Raw genomic sequence first — 21,748 nt, 5'->3', positions numbered from 1 at the left:
GACGAAGGTAAAAGGAACAAATTTGGGTACTTGTGAAGTTAATAATAGGGTCTTTCATTTCTTACTTTTCAAAAAATGTGCAGCTTTAAAGTAAGTTTTCTCTCTGGCTTTTAGGTTTTTTGAAACAGTCAATAATAAGAATCTATGCCATTTCCTTAATAATAGCTATTATTTTAATTACCCATATTACAGCAACACCTAGTGGCCCCAACTGAGAATGCTGGGAACTCCAGCGTGAAAGTCTTAACACTATGCACAGATTGAGAGATAATAACTTTACTTTAATCACATTAAAACCTACCATTCCAGACAGACAAGAAAAGCAAGAATAAACAAATTTCCCAGGGTTATGACAGTGCTTATTGGCCACTTAGGGACCCACCACTTTGGTGTCAATCCAGCTTTATTTCCATGGGAGAAAGCCAAGCTGCAAAGAGAAGTGTTCACCCTACCAACCAACTTTTTACTCTCCAAAGAAACAACATTTTTGAACATTTGTTGAAGATAGGTAAATGATTATATGGCATAGGGATTCTGCATAGCTATGCTGCAGTTGCAGGGGAAGAGTGGCCAATGCATGCCCGTGCTGCAGCAATACCTATGAGAATAATTTTGTGTCTGTTTTTCTCCTTCTGTAAGCACACCTTTCAGTTAAGCCAGGCCAAAGATTATGCTTCAGGAGCTCTGAGTCTCAGACCAGGTGCTTCAACACTTCTGTACATAGACACACATCAGTGTTTGCACAGCACTAAGCACCACTTTAACTTGATAGAAATAGAATATATTTTTTTCATTCTTCTTTGATTTAGCCTCTATATGTTTTTATCTATACAGCCTAATCAGGTTATTTTCCTGCTTTTTGAAAGACTAATTTTTTACTGCTGATTTCTCCAACTGAGTTAGGAAATTTAAAATGCACTGAAGCTAAGGTAGTTGATATTGGTCAGATTTCCTCTCAAAGCATCTTGGAGACTCCAAGTACTGAGTTTACTCTTCATTTGCCTCCTTTGAATTGTGCACTGAGTTGGCCTTTTTAGGTAATATCCCCACACATTGCTCTTTTTTTTTAGCCCTCTTAGGTAATGACAAGCCAATTCTCTTCTCCTTGTAGCAGTGGGGTCTTGGTTGTTAAAAAGAAAAAGTAACTGTGGCCGAAGCTATTTTACATATTTGACATATGCCAATGGCAATGTAGCAGTATGTCCTGTTAGGATCTGTGGGAACATCAGCCATCAAACCAGCATGATATTCCTATAGCATTTCTGTTTGCTGTTCATTCACTTCTTTCATTTTAATATTTTTATTTTATAAACTTCCAGAATCCCAACACACTTTTCTTTCACAAATGTTTTCGTGATCCTTGGTGTCTTAACTTGTAATTAAGGAGGTTATGACTACAATATCTTATTAGCTTAAAACAAGCTAAAGAGCAGTGACATGGATTGTCTGCTGCTGGAAACACTTGATATCCATTGTAGAATATATTGATATCAATTCATAATTGATCACTACCAATGTTCCTAAATTCTTTTCCTCTCACCATTTGGTTTTCTTCTTCCCAATAGCTTCACCTTCCAAGTGATTTTTAAGGCATCTCAATTCAAATGCTACCTAAAGTGTAAAGATCTTTTAATGTTTATTTTAAATACATATAAAAAGCTTCTTTTATAGTTTTCTTTTAATTAGGTCTATTGCAATGTCTTGCACTCTGTGCTGATCTTGGCAGTGATACCTAAAGCACCTGAAGACAAGTTGAACTGGCTCCACCAGCCCAACAAGTTCATAAAAATTAAAACCTGTGACCCCCAGCAACATGCAGGTTCTGCATAATTAGCTTTACAAGAGTCCTCATGGCTGTCATTAGGCTTATATATTTGATGCTACAAACAGAATTTGAGAACCTGAGATTAGTGAGGAATAAGTTATTTCATATTCAAATATACAAAATTTAAATAAATGAAAGTTACAAAAGAATTGGCAAGATTTGCTTGTTTGCTTGGCAAATACTCTGGTAAACAGATTTTGGCATTTCTCATGAATGGTTTTAATAAGGATAAGGTTTAAAACTCTGTATATTATAATATACATTGTCTATAGTGTCATATAGTCTTTGCGTTGCCTATTTTTTTCTTCACAGCTATCCATTCAGGGAGGAATATGGCACTTCAGCCTTCTTTATCACCACCTTTTTTCAAACTTTTCAGTGGAAAAACCACCACATTCATTTCTGTCTTTTCCTTGTATGAATAAGTCTATCAGTTTCATACAATTTCATACAATTTCCTTGCATGTTAAGTCTATCAATTAAGGAAACATAGAATCATCTTTCTGTTCCTTTTTGTAACTGTCTTTCAAAGTTTTACTTTTTGATACAATGAGAAGCTAATTCCTTTCTGCTTGTTTTATAAGCCATTTGTTTCTTAAGTTCACATTTCTTTAATTTCTGTTGTAAGTTCCTGCATCATTAGTAAAAAGAAAATATCACCCTAGTGGAAAATATGTTACAAAGCTTTTAGCTAATGGTCCAAAGAGAAAGAATTAAGATTTTTTTTTTTCTCTCTGAATCTATTAAAAATGTACTGGAAGATCTCCAGTGTTTTGTCTCTGAACAAGCATATAGTAATAATACTATATTAAATCTATTCCATCCTGGAGTTGGCAGAGTGAATTCAGGAAAATAAAAAACTACTGAACTGAAGATCTTTTTATGGTGACATTTACAGTATTGTCCATAGATAATTTTAGAAAACTAATATTTCTGTTCTTTCTTCATGCAATCTATGGTCCCTTGGATGCATAATAATATTCATAATATTATAATAAAAAAAACCCCCTCAAAGTTGCCCAAAAGTTGAAATATAGTTTTTCAAGTTTATTTTTCCTTCAGATTTTATTTCCTTAGAATTAGCTGCTGTTGCTACTTCCCATGAGAAATGTCTAGGCCAGTGCACATCTGTGTACAAACTCATCCTTAATTAGAGGTAATAGGTGTGGTTTTCTCATAGTTATTAAAGAGCTGGAGAGATCCTTCTTATTAAAAGGTTCCCAATCTAGGTACAAGCATTTAATGAAGACTATTTTTCATTTTGTCAATCTTGTCATTCACACAGTTTTCTACTAGTTTATATAACCAAATGTATGCTTCACAAGTAATTTTTATGATTTAGGATACAGACATCCTGCAGCTGAGCAGAGGGAGTTGTATTCAATAAAAATACAGGTCTTGTTTATGACATCCTGGAAATCAGGGATTTAGAGAAGGTGTTGGAGATCTGGCACATTGTCAAATGGCTATGAATGTTAAGGAAAAAGTAGAGCTTAATGCCATGAGTAGCTGTTTATCTGTTAAAAGTGGTAATCCATGGGACCATGTGCAGCACTAAGATCATTTCTACAACATCGTACTTGATTTCATGAATAATGCCTTTAAAAATGTTAATCAATTAAAAATGCTTCAGAAAAGAGCCACAAGAATACCAGCAATTTTGCAGTATTCTATGAGACAGAATTAAAATTGTGTACTTTAGCAAGAAGGTGGAGTAAGTGGATCAGTCTCTGCCTAACAAGGGAGTATATGTATGACAGAACTTTCTATAAGATAGTTAAAGAAGAGTGTGGAGCTGAAGTAATGTAATATATTTTATTGTGTTTATTTAGTGCTTTATAGCATTCTTGTAGTCCCACAAGAGCCCACTGGGGCTCCCTCTCTGACTCTTCATATGCCTGGGGAAGCCAACGTTTCAGGACTCGAAGTGGGTATCTTAGCAGGCAGTTATCCAATGAAAAGGATGGAAAACTGGAACTGCTAAGTGTGCCACAGGGTATACCTGCCCTTCAGTATAGACACTTGCCTTTGGACTTCCTCTGACAGAGATGTGCTGGGCAGACACCACTGAGTAGCATCCCTCAGTGTCCAGTAATGTCAATATCCAAGGATGAGAATATCAATATTAGCGTTCTATGTCTAAAAGGTGTTTGTGAAAAACAGGATAATTTTATATAAACTAAGTATGGTAGGAACTATTAAGACCCATATGATTCCATTCAAAAAATTGGGGGATATAGTTACATTGAGCTCCTTGAATACTGGGAAGCCAGAAAACGTTATCTGTGTGTTTGCTGTCAGGTAGGCCCACATGAGAGCTTTCTGTCTGATCACTGTTGAACTGTGGCTTCTCTAGTTTAGTTGTTTATAAGCTTGGCTATAAGTATATATTCAAGATATACCTTCTGTGCTTTGGACCAGGTCCAGGTGAGCCTTCCACAGAAGCACAACACGCTGAAACGCATACAGAAATTTATGTAGAAATTTGGTCCCTTATACCTACAAATTCATTTTGAGTTCTGAAACCTAATCCCAACTCCTTCCATGTGCAGGCCAGTTTCTTCCCACAATGGTTCCTCTGTGACTCCCTTTTGTTTCAATTCTGACTGTCACTTCATGGCTATCAGTGGTTCTTCACAGATTTCACAGCTGGCTGCTGCAGGAGTTTCTTGAAAATGCTTAAATGAATGGACAGTAATCTAGTTCCTGTACTTCTGTGGTGCATGCTGGCACACATACTTTTCAGAATTTAAATGAACAGCCTGAAGTGTGTTAATGGTGGTGTATGCACTTCCTTGTAATTGGATGTAAGATAAGTATTTCACTTTAAAAAGAAAGAGAACCATTGGGCTGATCAGGTTTTGATTAAGTTTTTTTAATTGGTTGAAATATCTGCAGCATGGGATGGAACTACAGGCAAGGGATCAATCATAATCTGTTTCTTGGACACCCCTATAAATGCCACTAAAAACTAGTTAGGAATGGAAAGCAAGGGATAATTGGTCATTGTCTGCAAAACGATGGTCTATGATTCGTATCCTCCAAGGATCTCTACTTCTGACTCATTTGTTATGTTTGCAAATGATCTGGAAAAAGGCATGCGAAGAAAAGATTTGCCAATACTTACTCAGCATAATGAAATCTAAATATGATGGGTGAAACTGCAGAAAGATCCTGCAATTCTGAAGAAGAAGGTGTGTTGAACTCCTATTATCCTTTACCAGTGAGATATTGACAGATAGGCCTGGAAATTTTTTTCATGATGAGCTGATCACTCTGGTTTGGGGAAGATGCAGTTTGCATAAGATTCACGACAAAGTTTGTGAAAGCAGCCTTGATTGGTACAAATCTCTGTTTAGAAATGTAATCAAAAAGAATGGCTTGTCACAATATGTGTAGGACAGAATAAAAGCTCATTTTCCTATCCTCTGGTAGTCAAAGGACATCTGGGATTTGATGATGCAGTAGTCCTTAAGAGGGTAATAGTGAAGTACTTACAGAAAACGATGTCAGGTTCACAGCATATCTAGTGAAGTGAAGCCATAGAAAAAAAAAAGATAGTAATTAAAATTTAAGCTCCTATGAGAGGTTTCCTGTGTTTATAGATAACAGTGCTCACCTTTTAGCTGTGTTACATAGAGAGAATCTGCAAGATACAATCATAGCTGTGTGGGGGTGTTTTGGCGAAAGGAGACTTGAAGAATACACCCAGGTGTTAGGTAAAGGACTGTGTGGAATGTAAGCATGATTTCTTCTCCATTCTGTCAACATCGTGAGAATGCAGATCAAATTACATATCATTTGCCTTGTGTAAACTTAGCATAGACATTTCAAGTATAATCATAAAATTCCCCTCTGCTCTGACAGTCTCCCTCTCTGCCAGGTGTTTCATGAAGGACCTGGCCACACAGGAGATGAGCAGTCATGTTCATGTTACAATGGGAACATTGTTAGTGTCCTTGGATACAGTAAAAGACCCTCTGATATTAGAACCCTGTTACCTCTTGAAGCAGACCCTGCTCTGCCTTAATTGAAATTCCACCCTTGGATTTCTGTTTCCACTGCTGAGGGCTGATTAGGATAACAAAAAAGGTCAAAGGGCTCCAAGTTGCTTGTGCAAACTGCCCATATCTCCCATACCTTTTTGTGGCCTCAAATCAAGGTGTTACCCAGAGTGAAGTTTTATGAGGAAATATTGCCCTCAGTGTAGCTAAGCCTGTCCCTGCATGTTGCCCAGTGAGCAAAAATTGCAGCTCTTCCTTGAATTTTGTAAGTGGTGCCAGAAGTACCATGTTTCCATTTCCCTTAGAGGAATTTGTCATGGTAAGGCACAATTTTCTTTGGTGTCCTTCCTCCCCAAGGATTTATTTACCAGTTAATTCTGGATTTCTGAATCCAGCTCTTGTGGTTTGGCAGAGTAAAGCCTCATTGTGGGGGAGTGTGGGTAAAATACTCCCTAGAGACACACTGGTGACAAATACTTCTTTTCACAGTCTATTCGCTCCTAGATTGCAGCAGTGGCAGCTCTGGACTGAAGCAAGCAAGGTATTCAGAAAATTACACTCATTAATATGATACATATTCCTATTTCCCATTTTGTAATGGTAGGCCCATACAGTTTCTTTCAAGTAGACCCATACAGTTTTTTACTTAACTAGCTATGCTTTCTAAGATTCCTCACCAGGTAGGTGATTTACTCATATCCTTACTAGGATTCTCAGGAAAGAGCCCAAGACTGTAGTAGCCAAGAGCATGTCTTATTATTGTTCTGAAGGTGTTTTCTTGGACAAGTCCTCTCATTTCCTAGGTAGGTTCAGAGTGTGTTCCCCGCCTTGAGAAGCGGCGTATTCCAACACACTTCTGCATTAATTAGTTCTCAGCTATTCCAGGAAAGACTTCATTGGTATCCAGCCACTTGCAGTACAAGATGGCAACAGAGCCTTCACAATTCATTTGGCATTTCCTGAGTGTTCAAGCTGACTGTGCCATTAAGGTCTCCCATATTTTCTGGGTTGATTATAGGAAGGTAACTATTAAGATGAATTTCCATTTAGGTCTATTGTCCAGGCAGTCTGAGAAATCCTGTGGTATACAATTTATATATCATGTCCTGGAGCACAAAGTAGTGGGAAATGATCATCAAGGCTTCTGCACATGTAGTCATGTTGCCACCCAGAAATAAGGGGGATGACAGGAATTTGTACAAGATCCTCTTCCATGTTCAAGGACGTGGCCACTCTCTTAAACCAGCGTACTGAGCATTAGGTTATATCTAATTGCTTTGAATTTGCTCATTTTTGAGCAAATGCTCACTGAACATTTTTGAGAGTGAAATAAGTCCTTTCACACTCTTGAATCATAAATGATAGGTGCAGGACTAGATGTTATAAGCTGACCTTCATGACTTGAGTCTAGATCTGTTTTAGACAGCAATAAACCTTTTTGATAAACTTGTGTGTGCTCATAGGGGACCTGCAGCTTTTCTCTGTAATCCTCTATGCCACATAATTTAAAAATTACCTGGCTAACAGCAACACATGTAGATATATCTACAGTGTAAATATACAAATAGATAATGCAAATTTTAAAATAGCTACAGAAAGTAACATCTCCTTCATCAGTGTAGAAAATGAAGTATGTTTTTTTTTTTGTTTGCAGATGACACTAACTTGCAATATAGACTAGAGTAAAAATAAAAATGAGAGCATGAAAAATAGAAGTGTGTTGCAGCCCAAAAGGGCCCATTTAAAGTTTTGTTATGGAAATAAGTCTGACAATATGAATGGAAGGAAGAAAGAAAAAAGGACAGAATTTCACTAAGGGTAAGGGTGTTAATCTTAGAGATGGTTTACTTTCAAGTATGAAGATATTGGAATTCTGGTTCCAAGATTTACTGAAAAGAGTTTATTATTTATTATTTATGTTATTAGCATAAACAATTTGAGTAAGATGAGAGGCAAACTGGCAGAGAGTGAATGTCAATGCTATTGCAAACAAATGCTAGAATTTCTAAAAGGTCTAAAATGGAAGAGAAAATATAGATGAAGTAAGAGCTTGATAGACAGAGTAACAGTTACCTTTTCATGGGAGACCAAAAATATTTGTATTTTAAAGTAAAAAAGGTAAGGAAAGGATAAGAGAACTGCTACAATTGTTAGATCTAGTAGAGCATTAAGGATAGGAAATACAATCCATCCTGTGTAAGGATGTTATAGGCATGGAAAGGAAGGGGAGGAGAAGGTAGTCAAATCATCACTTTTTGATATGATCTGATTCTGGTTTGGCTTTTTGTTAGATGTCTTTATTCGGCTCTGAAACAAGCAATTCTCTTTACATCTGGGGAAGATCTGAGAACATGAAAAGAACCACAGGATTTATGACAATCCTTTTCTATAGAACAGCTCAGAATTACTCACTCACATCAGGCAGTGAGATGCATATTCCCCTGAGTCACTTGCCTTTGACTCTATGAAGTCATGAAAGAAAATGCCACAGGGACACATCCTGGATAGTGTTTTACTAGGCTGGAAGAAATACATTATACATTAACTATAAATCTCATGCAGTTATTAGCCTTTTTGTTTACACTTACAATTTTTTTGTCATGTTAAAGCATGGAATCACATGAGAATAACTCATCTAGATGTTAATGAAGTAAACAGGTCACAAGATGTACTTATACTATGATGATATCAGCCTCCATGGAATCTACTGACATGTTAGGTTAGGGATGGGTTTGATAGTTTAGGGGTAGGATTAATGGTGGGCACATTTTGCTTCTGTAGATCAAGATCGCTGAATGGAAAAACACTTTTAATTCCTTAAAATCAACTATTTCCCTTCCATTTTTTAAATTTCTTCCCCCTAGCAATTCCTTGAAGCCCCCCTCCCTTTAATCTATTTCTGAAATATGCCAGTACTTCCATGCCTCTGAGTCATGCTTATCTCATCCATTGCTTGCCCTTATCCCTCAACTGTGTTTGTCAGGATTATCATTAGATAGAAACTTGTTCTGTTAAACTGTATTTAGATGATGCACGGAGATGAAATACTGTGGTTCCTTATGCATGAATACTACTGGGTGACACGCACTCACTGTGAAGTATTTATTGATTGAAGAGATGCAGTTGTTAGTCTCCTGATTCCCTGCCCCCATCTGTAGTTAGCTTTTTACCCTCTTCATTTTTTGTTGTTTGGCTTGATATTTTTTTTTCTCAAAAATGTCATGTGAATGTTCCCTGAAATTTTGGAATTGATCCAATATATATTTGTGACATAGATACTCTATACTATAGATAGAAAAAGAGGATGAATAAATGGCCTTCCTATTATTGGAAATGCACTGAGTCATTTTAACACAATTATGCAGTTAAAATATATACACACGAGCTGCCTATGAAAGCACCTGTTGGTTATAGACACTAATACATTTTTCCCAGGAGAGCAGCAGCAGGATTGAGATAAATATGTGTGCTTAGTGATGGTGTAGTTTTACCATCTTCTATAGGGAGAGTATGTTATAAATACTACAAATGTCTAGAATGTTTACTAAATTTAAAAATAAAGAAGTGCGTGATGTTTAGCTGAACAGCAAGAATGCATGTTTAAGCTTTACAAGGAAATTAACATTGTCTCTGAAGTGGTTTCATTTTACAATATATCTAGACAAGTCTTTTTGGTTATTTTAAGATTTTTTCATCTTTTAGACTTTTATCAAATGTCTGATTCGTTTGGAACTGTGGCAAAATGCCAATTCTATTATGGTGCTAGTGGAAGACTTACTTCTATATAAAGATTTTTTAGCCACACTCTTTACAATACTTCTTTTTAGACTGTCTTATAATTTTGTGTGCAGTATGTTAGCTAGGGAAGATTATTGTTCCACATCTACAAAGCTTTGAATTTCCCCAGAGAGGTAGATTTTTCACAAAAGATCACTTAGTTGATTTGAAACGGAGCACTAAGTTCTTTCACTCATCCCTCTTCTAAAGCTGATCTACCACTGACTATCTTGACAACATTCTGCATTCTGCAGCTTCAGTAACACACAAGACTCCCAAGAGACAATATGGGCAGGTGTTTTGGTGTGTAGTGCATGCAGACACAAACATGCATCTGTATAGAGGATCTTGTGTAGTTCTGATGAAGCCCTGATCATTTCATGCACTTTGAAAGGCACTTAAGCCACTCTCCCTGCCTCTCATTTGTGAATAATGTTTCTGGGAGCTTTGAAATTCTGGGAGGTTTGATGAGCCTTTGTATTTTCTGGACAGTGGTGAGTCTGAGATGGCCACTCTTCTACAGAGCTACTATCTCTGTTCCTTAGGTGAGTCCAGATGAAATTCAGAAAAGAGATCCTGAGCGTAATTTGAAGATTTAAGCATTGAGATCTGCAAACAGTGAATGAGGGCACACACCAAGTATGAATATCATCCTCTTTTATTTGTTGGGCTGAGAAGTCCAACTACTGGGAAGATGTTTTCATGGAGATACAGGAATTGTGCAACTCTCCATAAATTGTTGTCTGTGGACTAATGTGTAAGGCAGCAGAGGGTGCCAGAAAGCAGTGAGCTGTGGCTTCCACTTTCATTAATGAAATAGGAAAGGGAATGTAAGTAGTGATTTCAGGGTGGAACAAGGCTTGCATTGTGAACTCATCTGCAGAGGGTGAGAAAATGACATGCTTCCTGTAATTTTAAGCATGAACACAGTCTGTATTGTGTCGTACATTATGGTTAGGTGACAGTGCTTTTCAGTGAATCATCTTTTAGGGGCTATACATATCCAATATTTCAACACTTAGCCCTGTAGCAAAGAGGATGCAAGACAGGAGCATAATAAAGTAGCACAGAATGTCCCAGTGATGTAGTGTGATAATTACAAACCAACAGTCTTATCATTCTGCTTTTTTCATTCTTAAAGTAATAAAAAACCAAACCAAACCAAACAAAAAAAAAAACCAACCAACCAACCAAAAACAACAAAAAAAAACCCCAACCAAAACTCAACAATCTTGCCCTGCTGTCTTTCTGGAAAATAAAATACAAAAAATTTGATGGCAGATAAAGCTTTTTCCACACATTGCGTTTCATCTAGGATATGATACGAAAATGAAAATGTGTTAGAAAATGTTAGAAAAAGGTGTTAGAAAAAGGTGTTAGAAAATGAAGGGAAAGAATAAAAAGTAGGTGCACACTGAAACTACTATGATCAGTCTAGATATATTTTCTCACTCTGCCCTTGATCTATGTTGGATCGGGAGCTGCCTGTTTCTGCTGCAGCTAAGTGCTAGCATATTTCACAGAAAGAGTGCCAGATCTTCCTGATTTTACTGCATTTTTTACAGACCCTTCATCTTGGAGTTCCTTGTCTTTTATGAATGCTAACCCACCTAACCTTGTGTTTTTATTTTGTAGTAATTATACTCAAAGGATAAACCCCTCTTTGAACCCCTTGGCAAATCCCTCCCACCTACAGCCTCTCTGCCAAAGCCCTGTTGCTGGAACAGATGAATAAGCACACACTGCTGCATCAGAGCAGTGCTTCATCAGGTCAATATTCTCTCTCTGAGGGAAGAACAAGTGATCCTGGCAATTTTTTTTGGTCCATTCTCCTAATCTTCTCTCAATATCTACTGTACTAGTATTAGGGGATTGAAGGCTTTTCCCTTACCTCATCCTTGAGTATTCACTTAGGCACTCTTGTTGTAGTCATTGTTTATTTCATGAATTGTCTAAATGAAGACCTCTGGATTTTTCAGAAAAAAAATCTTCAGTCATCTACAGTCATAGGCACAGTCATGGGACTGAGTGAAGTGCAGTCATGTGTGTCCCCCTGATTGCACTTACTGCTCTGCTGACCTTGTTCAGGAGCCTGTGGATCTGACAGATCTGGAATAGCATGAGGTATCTATCATAGGGCACATGAAACTCTGTGTTAGTAGAGATTTTGGAAACATGTAACTGAACTTAAACACTGATGTTAGCTCAAAATATAAACTTGATTACAGCTGGTGTCTTTACTGTAGGCAATACTTTTAAGGTACACAAAGGTAAACTGGCTTAAACTAACAGCAGAACAGACAAGCTATCACAAAGGCTGTTTATTTCGACAGCATTAAGTAACCCCTTCTCAAGGCTCTTGATCAGGTTAATTAAAATATTAACACAATCTTCTTAGGTTTGTTTTTGGGTTTTTTTTTGGTTTTTTTTGTTTTTGTTTTTGTTTTTTTTTTTAATCTAACTTGTCTGTTTAAATCTCTGTGACCTGAAACCTAATACACAAATTCTTAGAATATAGTACAGCCCTTCTTATTTCAGCAGAAATAAATGGAATAAATAGAGTAATCTATTTGGCAGCTTTCTAATGTGCAGGATTTATTTAAAGCACTTCCACTCTAATAAATCTGCTGACCATATGATCAACAGATGATCATTTGACATAAATCAGAGCTATACTTATTTTAAGTTGGATTTATTTTAAATTGGTCCAGTGTCTGGATATGAATTAGTCTGGACAGCATGCAGTTTCAAAGTCAGTCCAAGATACATTTTTTTTTCATTAGTACTTGTTTGTACTCAATCTCACAAACTGGTCACAAATATTTTCTGCTTTTTAAAGAACTGATAACAACTTAAAGAATTTTTTTTACCTATGTAGTTTTTAGCAATTCTTTCATGTGACATTGTCACCAGCACCAAACTTGTGAAGTCCAAAAATTTGCACCTGAACAGTCTTCCTGAAATAGAGATTTTTATTTTAGCTTGTAGCTTTTAGCAGTCTTTAATTCTATGATAATTATAATATGCTTCATTTAAGCTTGTATTGTCAGCTAGCTGAAACTTTGCTTGTGTTATTCATACCTCTTGATTTTTCAGTTTCTTTGGAATTACAATGGGAGCATACCCATAACACTTCTCTCCAGAGAAAAAATATCACAATAATTTTCTTTGTCCCAGGATTTCCACACTTGGAAGCTGAGACCTGTTTGCATGTGAAATAAATAACAGTTCATGAAGTTAGATTGCTACAGTTTAGTTATCAGTTATTTAGTTACTAGTTTAGTTATTAGTGTATTCTAACTGCACACATAAATAGCTAACCAGCACTTCAGTCTTGTGAGCTGCTTTGCCTTTCACTCACATTTTCTTAGCAATTCCTCCCAATAATAACTTTAAATTAATTTCTTTTGGGAAAAGCTCTCAGTTCATGGACAGATCAGCATTAACATATGTGCAAGGGTGTTTTCACAGTTCTTGTATATATAAGGCTTCTATTTGGATTTCCTTGCATAAACAGTTTTGAATTATATTGTTATATAAATTATGTATTTGGAGATACGTGTCCCTCAAAAGCCCAGTAAATGCTTATTTTTCAAGTCATACCAGCTGTTTTTTGGAACTTGAAAACACTTGGGGAACTATTGAAAACATTGCTCCCTCTTACATGTCATACTTCATTGGCTACAACTTGATGTGAAGTGACAACAAATAGTAAGTGACAGAAAGTTAAGGAATCATTTTATAGGCTTGAGCACTTCTGATGTTTTTATTATAACAGTTGGTGAAGAAGTCAAGAATAAAATCCTGGCCCTATTGACCATAGGAGCAGATACCTGATTGTCTGCCATGGTGCCAGGTGCTTTTCATTTCCTTGACTGAGAATCTAGACACAAAATCTTATGAATATCTGAAAAATGCTTCCAATGGTTTTATAGCAAAGAGATAGGTAACTATTAAGGTTCTTTGTAAGCATGGAATGAAAACATATAAAGCATGAGTTACTGTTTCTTTGCATATTATGCTAAATATGGTATAATATATAATTCTCAGGTACCATATCAAAAGAGAAATGCGGAATCTGGGCCTTTCATATTTTCCCCATGACTTTTAGAGTTGTCTAGTTTAATTTGAATAGTTTTAATAACTTGTGACATCAGTTCAGCCTTGATTTTTTTTCTTTGTAGTTTTAGCTTTTAGGGCTTAGAGCAACTAAACATAAAGGAAGCCAGTGACTTACGTTGTCTCCTGCATATGTCTTCCCCAGGACTTTTAAGCTCCAGGTAAAAGACCAGACACGTAACTTTTGACCTACAGAAATCTCTGGGATATACTTTTAGAATCTGCTAATAACAAGGTTTTTTGTGGGTGTTTTTTTTGTTTGTTTTTGTTGTTGGTGGTTTTTTTTATGAGCTAAATGTTCTAGGAATATTTTTTCAGGGTAATATGCAAAATATATCTAATCTAAAAAATCAGAATGTTTACAAAATCTAAAGGCCAGAAAGTTAAGAACCATTTGTCTGTGTCTCTCCTGCACAAATGTAACATGTTGATTTCTGATGTAGTCAAGAAGGAGCGTTCTAGACCCATAAAGTGCATTTGGATGGATTCCATTTCCGAAGCTGAAGAGATGCAGTGAAATGCCCCATAGTTTACCTGTTTACTTATCTTTTAAAGGATTCATCCCAGTACTGGTTGTAATTACCCTTATTTCTAACAGGTGCTTTTTTGATGAGCTAAATGAAGTTGCTGTGTACTAAATAGTGGTGAATGAGAGAACTGGAATGCTTTCAAAGGCTTAATTAAATCTAGTAAATGAACACTCTGTTGTAGACTCTCTTTTGATCTAATGGAGAGAAACTCCCCTGGTTTAAAGAAGCATGCATTTTCACATTGCCTTCCAATTTACTGAGTCTGCCAAGTTTCACAAATATTTAGACATCGGTAACTTTCTGACTCAGAAGGGTTGCATAAGAAAAAAATATTGTAGACAGGCTCCCTGAAGTGATCATTTGCTTTAAAAACCACTGTTTAAACAGAGTTCTTTCTATCATTGCCTTAAAAAAAAAGTCCTCCTAGGGTAGTGTTTATCTTCAGTGTTGTGTGTAGGGCTTGTTCATGGTTTTGGTGGCCACAGGCCTGCAGAGATGAGAGCACTGAAGCAGGGAGCTACTTTGAGATTCTAGAAGAGAATTTTTGCCCTAGTCTTTTCCTTTGATCCATGCTGCTATAGTCATAGTTTAGCTTTCTAAGAAATTCATGCAAGATATTGAAATAATTTCATGGTTTTCCGAATCCAGATCCAGTAGTCTATTCAGGACCCAATCCAATCCAGCACTATATCCCAATGAAAAATTCAACACTCAGTTGCTATTATAGCAACACAGAAGCACTTCAGAAGTTTTGTATTTAGTGCTTAGCAATGTCTGCTGTAGAGACCACTGTACAGAAATGGGTAGAGAATGGGTAGAGCAAATGCAGACAGGGCAGAGGAGGAAATGTGGGTAAGAAAAGAAGACAAGAGAAGCAAGATAACACCATTATATAGATGAACAGAGTAAAATGTTTCATTCTTCTCTTATCTGTGTTTTGTTGATAGAGAGTTTTTGTTTTCTTTTGTTTTTCTATGAAAATGACCAGCAGATGATCATAATCAGCTGTTTGGCCATCTGAAAATTATAATCAGGATTAATGGTAGAATAACTATATTGTTCATTAATTTGCTGGTGTACAAACAAATAAAATCCCCATCAAACAAATTATATTTGATATAAAAGAATGGCACCCATTCACTCCAAACTTTCTAAGCATTAAGTGTGGGCTATGTGAGAAACATGCAATATCAGCTTTCATGTTTCTGACAGACCTTACAATAATTCCTGCCAAAGGGATCCATTTCCCACTGTAGCATTTTCTTGAAAACTGTACACACCCCAGCTCATACTCTGACCTCAACAGTGACCTCATACATTCTTTTATCAGCAGGTCAGTACATATGCTTGTTGAATTCTCCAAGTATAAGAGAAGTTAATTTGTTTTCACATTTCTGGGTTTACTGGTCATATTTCATGTTTGTTTGCATGTTAGAAGAATTTGATGTGCATGTTCTGTAATATTGGTTGGGAAAGAAAGTGGAAGGTATTTAAGTTTTATATAACGTCATCATTGTTTCCTCAAAAGAAAAAAAAGCTAATAATGAAATAACTCCAGCATATTTTCCTAAATATTTTTGCCTGGGAGACCTTGTACATACTGATAGTTATTATCCTCTAAGGTAAAATTCTCCCTAAATACCTCCAGTATATCTGTTTTTAATTTGCATATATGGTCTCTCCTTGCCACGTCAGTGCTGAGTTTGGGACAGTTTTTTGGACTGATTGTTCACTGATAGTTATTTTCATTAAATGCTCCTTAAATTATTCTTTTGCAAGTAATGAGGCTTTTTATGGATTAGATATATTTTGTCCCACCAAATATGTACATTTATAAAGACATTAGGGATTTTTTAATATTGTAACTGTGTGACCCTTTGCAAAGTTTTTAGGGGTGCACAGAACTTCAGACGTGCTGAACATCTGTTTTCAAATGAGGAACAACAGGGGATTCTCATTACTGAATGATGTTTCAGTGATCATTCAAATATAAACTAGACTCACAAACAGCATTAAAAGTGAAGTATTCAAAGAAAGAATAGTCAGGAAGATAAAGAAATTGGACTGGGTAATTCATTTTGGTATACCACAATTAATCTGGTAGGATGCTTCTGACTTCAGCTGAAGCTCCTTAGCGTAAGCCAGCTGACAGAAATGAGCATTTGGGCCCAATACTAAGCCTAAGAAAATCATAGCACATATAGATGTGCACAATGTAAGCATGGTAGTTAACAAAATAGGAGGAAGTGTATTCAGTTATAATTTGTAATATAATTTTATAATGGAGATTCTTACTGAGTTTTTTGATTTATTTTTGGGTGAAGGAAGTATTGGACCTGGACCTATTTTGCACACTGTGAAAAAAGCTGAATGTTCCCCTGACTAGTTTATGACATCTGGTTTTTTAAATAGTCTTAGTGATAAAACTGAGGATAATAACGTATGCCAGTAAAGAACTGCAAGCATATTGTCTTTATATCTCTGTCTTGTAGTTTTCTATCCCTATGCTTTAAAGGGAGGCAAAACAGGAGTAGGAACTAGTGAAACCAGCTGGGAAGAAAACCCATAAGAAACAAAGTTACAAGGCAAACCAAAAATCTCTGTGTTTCCCACACCACAAGTGAGTTGTCAACAAACCACAACGTGAGCAATGGATGACTCAATTAAGAACAGAAAGTGAAATAAACTTCTTCTTCTCAGTCTCTGAGAACAGTGTAGAAGGTTGTGCAACATTATTCATTTGGCCAAAAATTAGACGTTTTAGGTAGTGTGTGTGCATGTGTCTATAGGCTTAAATAGGTATCCGTGTACATGACCAGTTATTATACTGTCCCCTGTTAGGCAAGAGAAGATCAGAATTTAGGCCATGTTCACCTTGGAATATTTTCCAGTTTATCAAGGAAGCCTGTCATGGGTAGTTTATTCTCTCACCAGCATGCACCAGAAATGCTTGTAGCCAAACATGAAGGCATCTTTGTTGCTTGCCTGAATCTCCAACCTCCTTAGATCCTGCAGTTAAGGTCAGATCACTGGCGTGTCACCTACTATTGAGAAAGCAGCCAGACCTCAAAAGCTACAAAAAGCTACCATGTCTCCTTCCGTGCTTGGTTCATTTGGAAGTCAGGAAGATAAATAATATCTGCTCATCCATTGATAGTTTTGTTCTTTATATGAAGCATAGGTGTTGTGAACATTTAGACTCTATCTATTATAGACTCTATCTATAGACTCTCTTTATTAGACTCTATCTATTTAGGCTGCTATCTGTAAGGCCTGAATTGTGGTTTTATTTGATTTTGATTCTATTAGTGCTACAGGATTAGCGTTAACTGTGTAATAACAAGGATTTATTTTCTACTTCTGCATTCATTTAAATCCCCTGAACTCCACAAATTAGTTATTGATTAATACCCATGAGAAAGAAAGTGTTAAATATAGGTCTCTCAACTCAGGTTAATAGTTTGGGGAAATTTAGGAAAAAATCTCGCGATTAAAGTGTATTTGAAATTCAGTTACTGTGACACAGAATATCTCATGCCATAATGCTATTCTCAAAAGAATACTATATAGTCAGAAAAAAAAAAAAAAAAAAAGCAGCAAATACAGAAATACTAAAGAGTTTTTTGGAGATTCCTTGCTTTGGAAGGTGAGTATATATGTCACTCTTGGAGTTTCTGTGATAGAGTATTTCCATGAGTGTCCCTAATCAGCCATCAGCAAGATTAGAAAACTTCAACAGAGTGAAACCTTTACCAAAATTTATCTGGGTCATGAATCAGAATGTCAAAACACACAGAGCTACAGAAGGGAGTGCTGAAAGATGTGCTCACAGAAAATTATTGTATTACTTTTGCTGCCAAAGCAATGATTTTATTTTACTATTTTAGGAGTATTTAGTAGTCTTTTAGGAGTATGTACATATAGAAAACTCTGTAATAATCATGTGCCATGTTTATAAAGGTGTCCCATTCTTCAGCAGGAGGAACACAGCTTGAAGTAGACAAATAACAACTCACCTGTGTATGTGACTATATATTCTTGAGAAATATATTGTTGCAGACTTTATAAGAGTGAGTTAGTCAAACCAAGATATTTTTCAGAGGTTCTTACAAATACAGAAGAACATAATGCTGTATTAGTCATCATTAATTGTCTTCTGAGCACACTACAATTATATTTATGTTTGGAAGTGAAGAAAGTGTTGTCTGCCAGATAGAAAAACATTAACCTTAATCTTGCTAACCGCAAAATAATTATAATAAATGCTTATATTCTATATGTTGAGTCACTGGTGAGTACATTCCCACAAATGAGCTCAGTCTGCTAACTGCTGTGTATTAAACACTACTGTTGATCTACATGCAAGTCCCACAGTATGGTTTAGTGATTTATTTCTGTCAGGAAATTTTCAAACAACCTCCAGTCAAAAGCATATTACCCACAACTAGGCAACTGTGATGTATTTTCCTTGCATGTCGTGTTATCTATTAATAGTATCAGAGTTGTGATTTTGCTGTTGATTTGTACATCATTGTTTGGACTATAACCCCCTAACCTGTGATTGTAGAAGCATCTTGGGTTCTCACTAATAATTATGGTGTAAGTATTCCAGGGTCTTTTTTTCATAATGCTGTGTATATGAACAGTAAGAATTTTATTTATGGAAAAGTTTTTATATATTGTAAGCATTACTAAGTAGGCTTAATTTAAAAATCATCAAATGGTGTTATCTACCTGATGATGCCTACAAATCTAAATTCCTAGATTATCAACCTCTTATCTGAGCTTAACTGCAACCACTATGATAGAGCTGCATTTCAGAAACAGACATGTTATTCTTGAGTTTCGATATGAAAGTGATCAAATTATCAGAGGTAGTTTTTTATTACCTCTGAAAAGCATTTTTATGTAGTATTGATTGACTTCCAACATGCTTAAATGAAAAGCTATATGGACAAAATAGCAACCAAGATTTACTGTGTCGTTAATTCTTTAACTCACTTATATGCCTTAAGACTGTAATGGAGCAGGTCTGATATTCACGTACTGCACTTCTTCCACTCTTTTGAACCTTTAATATAAAATCAGTGCCTTGGAACAAAGTATTTTGGGGATTGACAGTGATATAAGTGAATATAAGTGATTTGCAAATTTGAGTCACTTTTTTGGATTCTGATGTATAAGATTTGGACTCAATCTGTATATCCTCACTTCTGTTCTGTAATGAGCTGTATCTTCTGCTACAACACTTTGTACAACTACTGATGATGCTATTCACGATAATGAATCAGCTCTGTAATAAACTGAGATTTCTTGCAACAAAAAATTACTACAATATTGTGGGTATATGTATGATACAACATTTGTCTAACATCTTAATTGTGACACTGCAAAATCTTCAGCCCTTGATATATAAGCAGGTAGCACTCTAAATATGCAGTGTCAGCTGTAGGAACAGCTTGCCCCAGCATATAACCCCACCACTATCTACTTAAATAAACAAGGTTTTCAGAGATTCATACCACTCTTAATTAAAACAGTATTGTGTAGTGGAAGCTGCTTGAAATCTCTTAGAACTTCTGTAGATGCAAAATTACTTTCATCTGTTAGTAAGTTTGAATTAAAAGTGTTGGAGGCTGCTAGGGTTCGAGTTCAAAGAATAATTGTGGTTATACTTTTGTAGGTAATTAAAGCAATGTGTAGAGACACACTGAAAGCTTCAAAATGGGACAACTTTAAGGCTAACATTTTCTAGACTGGAGAGGAAAGAAAGTATAAGTAATCCAAGAATGTATTAATGCATGTCTCATTGAATCTTTTAACAGTTCCTGAGTGTTGAATAGTACCTGAAATTATTATCACAAAACTGACTGTAAAAGTAACTTTCTGACATTTCCAGTGTACAAGGTAGCTGTGAGTTGCCACACCAGACTCACTTAATTCACAAGTCAAAACAAGACTTTATTATAAGGTGAACAGTGCAGCCACAGTCAGTTGTCTGGAAGTTGGCCACCACCATTGAGAGGAATGACTTTGGACCTAGGGGTTCTATTACAGTTCTCTTGGTGAGCAGTGAAGCAAAACAGAATATGCTTTGGAGTCCTGCCGTCTGTTGAGTCATTGGTGTTAATGGTATGACTGGTTTTGTCTGAGAGTTTGAGGTGTGACTTCAAAGACACATGCTGTAGGGGTAGGCACATAAAATGACCAGGTGCCATTTCTATACAATATTTTTTTACCTTAAATGTATCTTAAGGTTTATATATTGGGCTGACTAGTTGCTAAATATTATTCATTCAGTCTTGCAGATAGTTAGTGAGATGTTTTTGAGATGTTTTCACGGCATGTTAGTTCAAATGTTCCCTAATAAATTAGTTTTTGTTTATAGCTGTGCTCTTCTGGTCTTCTATTGCAAAGGGCACATGCCCTATATGAAAAATGTGTTGTATACACTATTAGGGCTAGTAAGGAATATTGGTTCCGTTATTTGTAGGTGGACACTTCTGACATCAGTGATTTTTCTTTTTTCCTTTGGCTTCCAGCACTTAGTTGAAGAGCAAAATTTCCCAGCTTTGAAGTAATTGATTCTGCATTATGGTTGATTTGAGAGTTCAGAGAGACACTCGGTTATACAGCTAATAACCAAACAAATTTTAATTTCTTTTAAGTTATTCAGGACAGGAAAACTTCCACTCAAATTATTTTCTTTATGCGGTTGACATTGTCTAAAGGCCGAGTAGGAATATTCTCATCGTGTGCATTATTTTCAGGACTGATGCAGGGGTGTGTTTGGAGGTCAGGGCTGTGCCAGCCCAGTTCCTTGCCCTTGCCATCAGGAGTGGCAGCATCTGCCTGTTCTTCCTTCCCACCTCCCCTTTCCTCTCCCAAACCATGCCTCACTCAGGCTGGGACACGCCTTCCCCTCTGCTGGCTCCTGTCAGTGCTCATCTGACTGCACAGCAGGCTGGAGTGACTAAAATATGTTTGCCTTTTTTTGCTGGGTGAATTTCCTGCATGGAGATAGCCTCTGATGTCCTCAAAGAAGAGCTGAAGCCCAGCAGAGGCAGCAGCACTGGGGGCCTGTGCCGGGGAGGAAGAGGAGGTGAGGAAGAAGCAGATCTTCCTATTTTAGTTGCAGTCAGATTTCAACTGACTTAGCTGTGTCACATCTCTACACCTAACAAAATGACCTGATTGAGATGAGGTTTTTTTCATGGTGTAATGTAAAACTACAGAAACATTTAAGAGAATGACAGGCCTGAGTTTCTGTAACTACTGATCTGTACCAGAGCTGAAGCCAAATTATTTTAGGATGGTTGTTACACATTCACAGCTGTGCAAATTTGTGCACCTGCCAGACCAATTTATGAAAGCTTTATGGTAAACCCCGATTTTTTAGTAACTTGAGTTAGTGTGTTCAGTAAGGGTTTGGTCTTTGGGTTTGTTTGCTTTTTAGTTTAGCTGGTTCATTTTAGTTTTTTTTTAATTGATTC

At 36.4% G+C, this 21,748-nt stretch overlaps 1 protein-coding gene across 1 annotated transcript in view; it reads left to right on the top strand.

The window, feature by feature from the left end:
* Positions 1-21,748, top strand: part of NAV3 (neuron navigator 3) — a 267,393-nt gene that overhangs the window by 78,057 nt on the left and 167,588 nt on the right. The gene's annotated exons all lie outside the window — the stretch shown is intronic.

This window comes from Heliangelus exortis, chromosome 1 (genome assembly GCF_036169615.1).
Source record: "Heliangelus exortis chromosome 1, bHelExo1.hap1, whole genome shotgun sequence".
Lineage (NCBI taxonomy): Eukaryota > Metazoa > Chordata > Aves > Apodiformes > Trochilidae > Heliangelus > Heliangelus exortis.
Note: the sequence above shows the minus strand (reverse complement) of the source record. Positions and strands in the feature narration are given on the sequence as shown.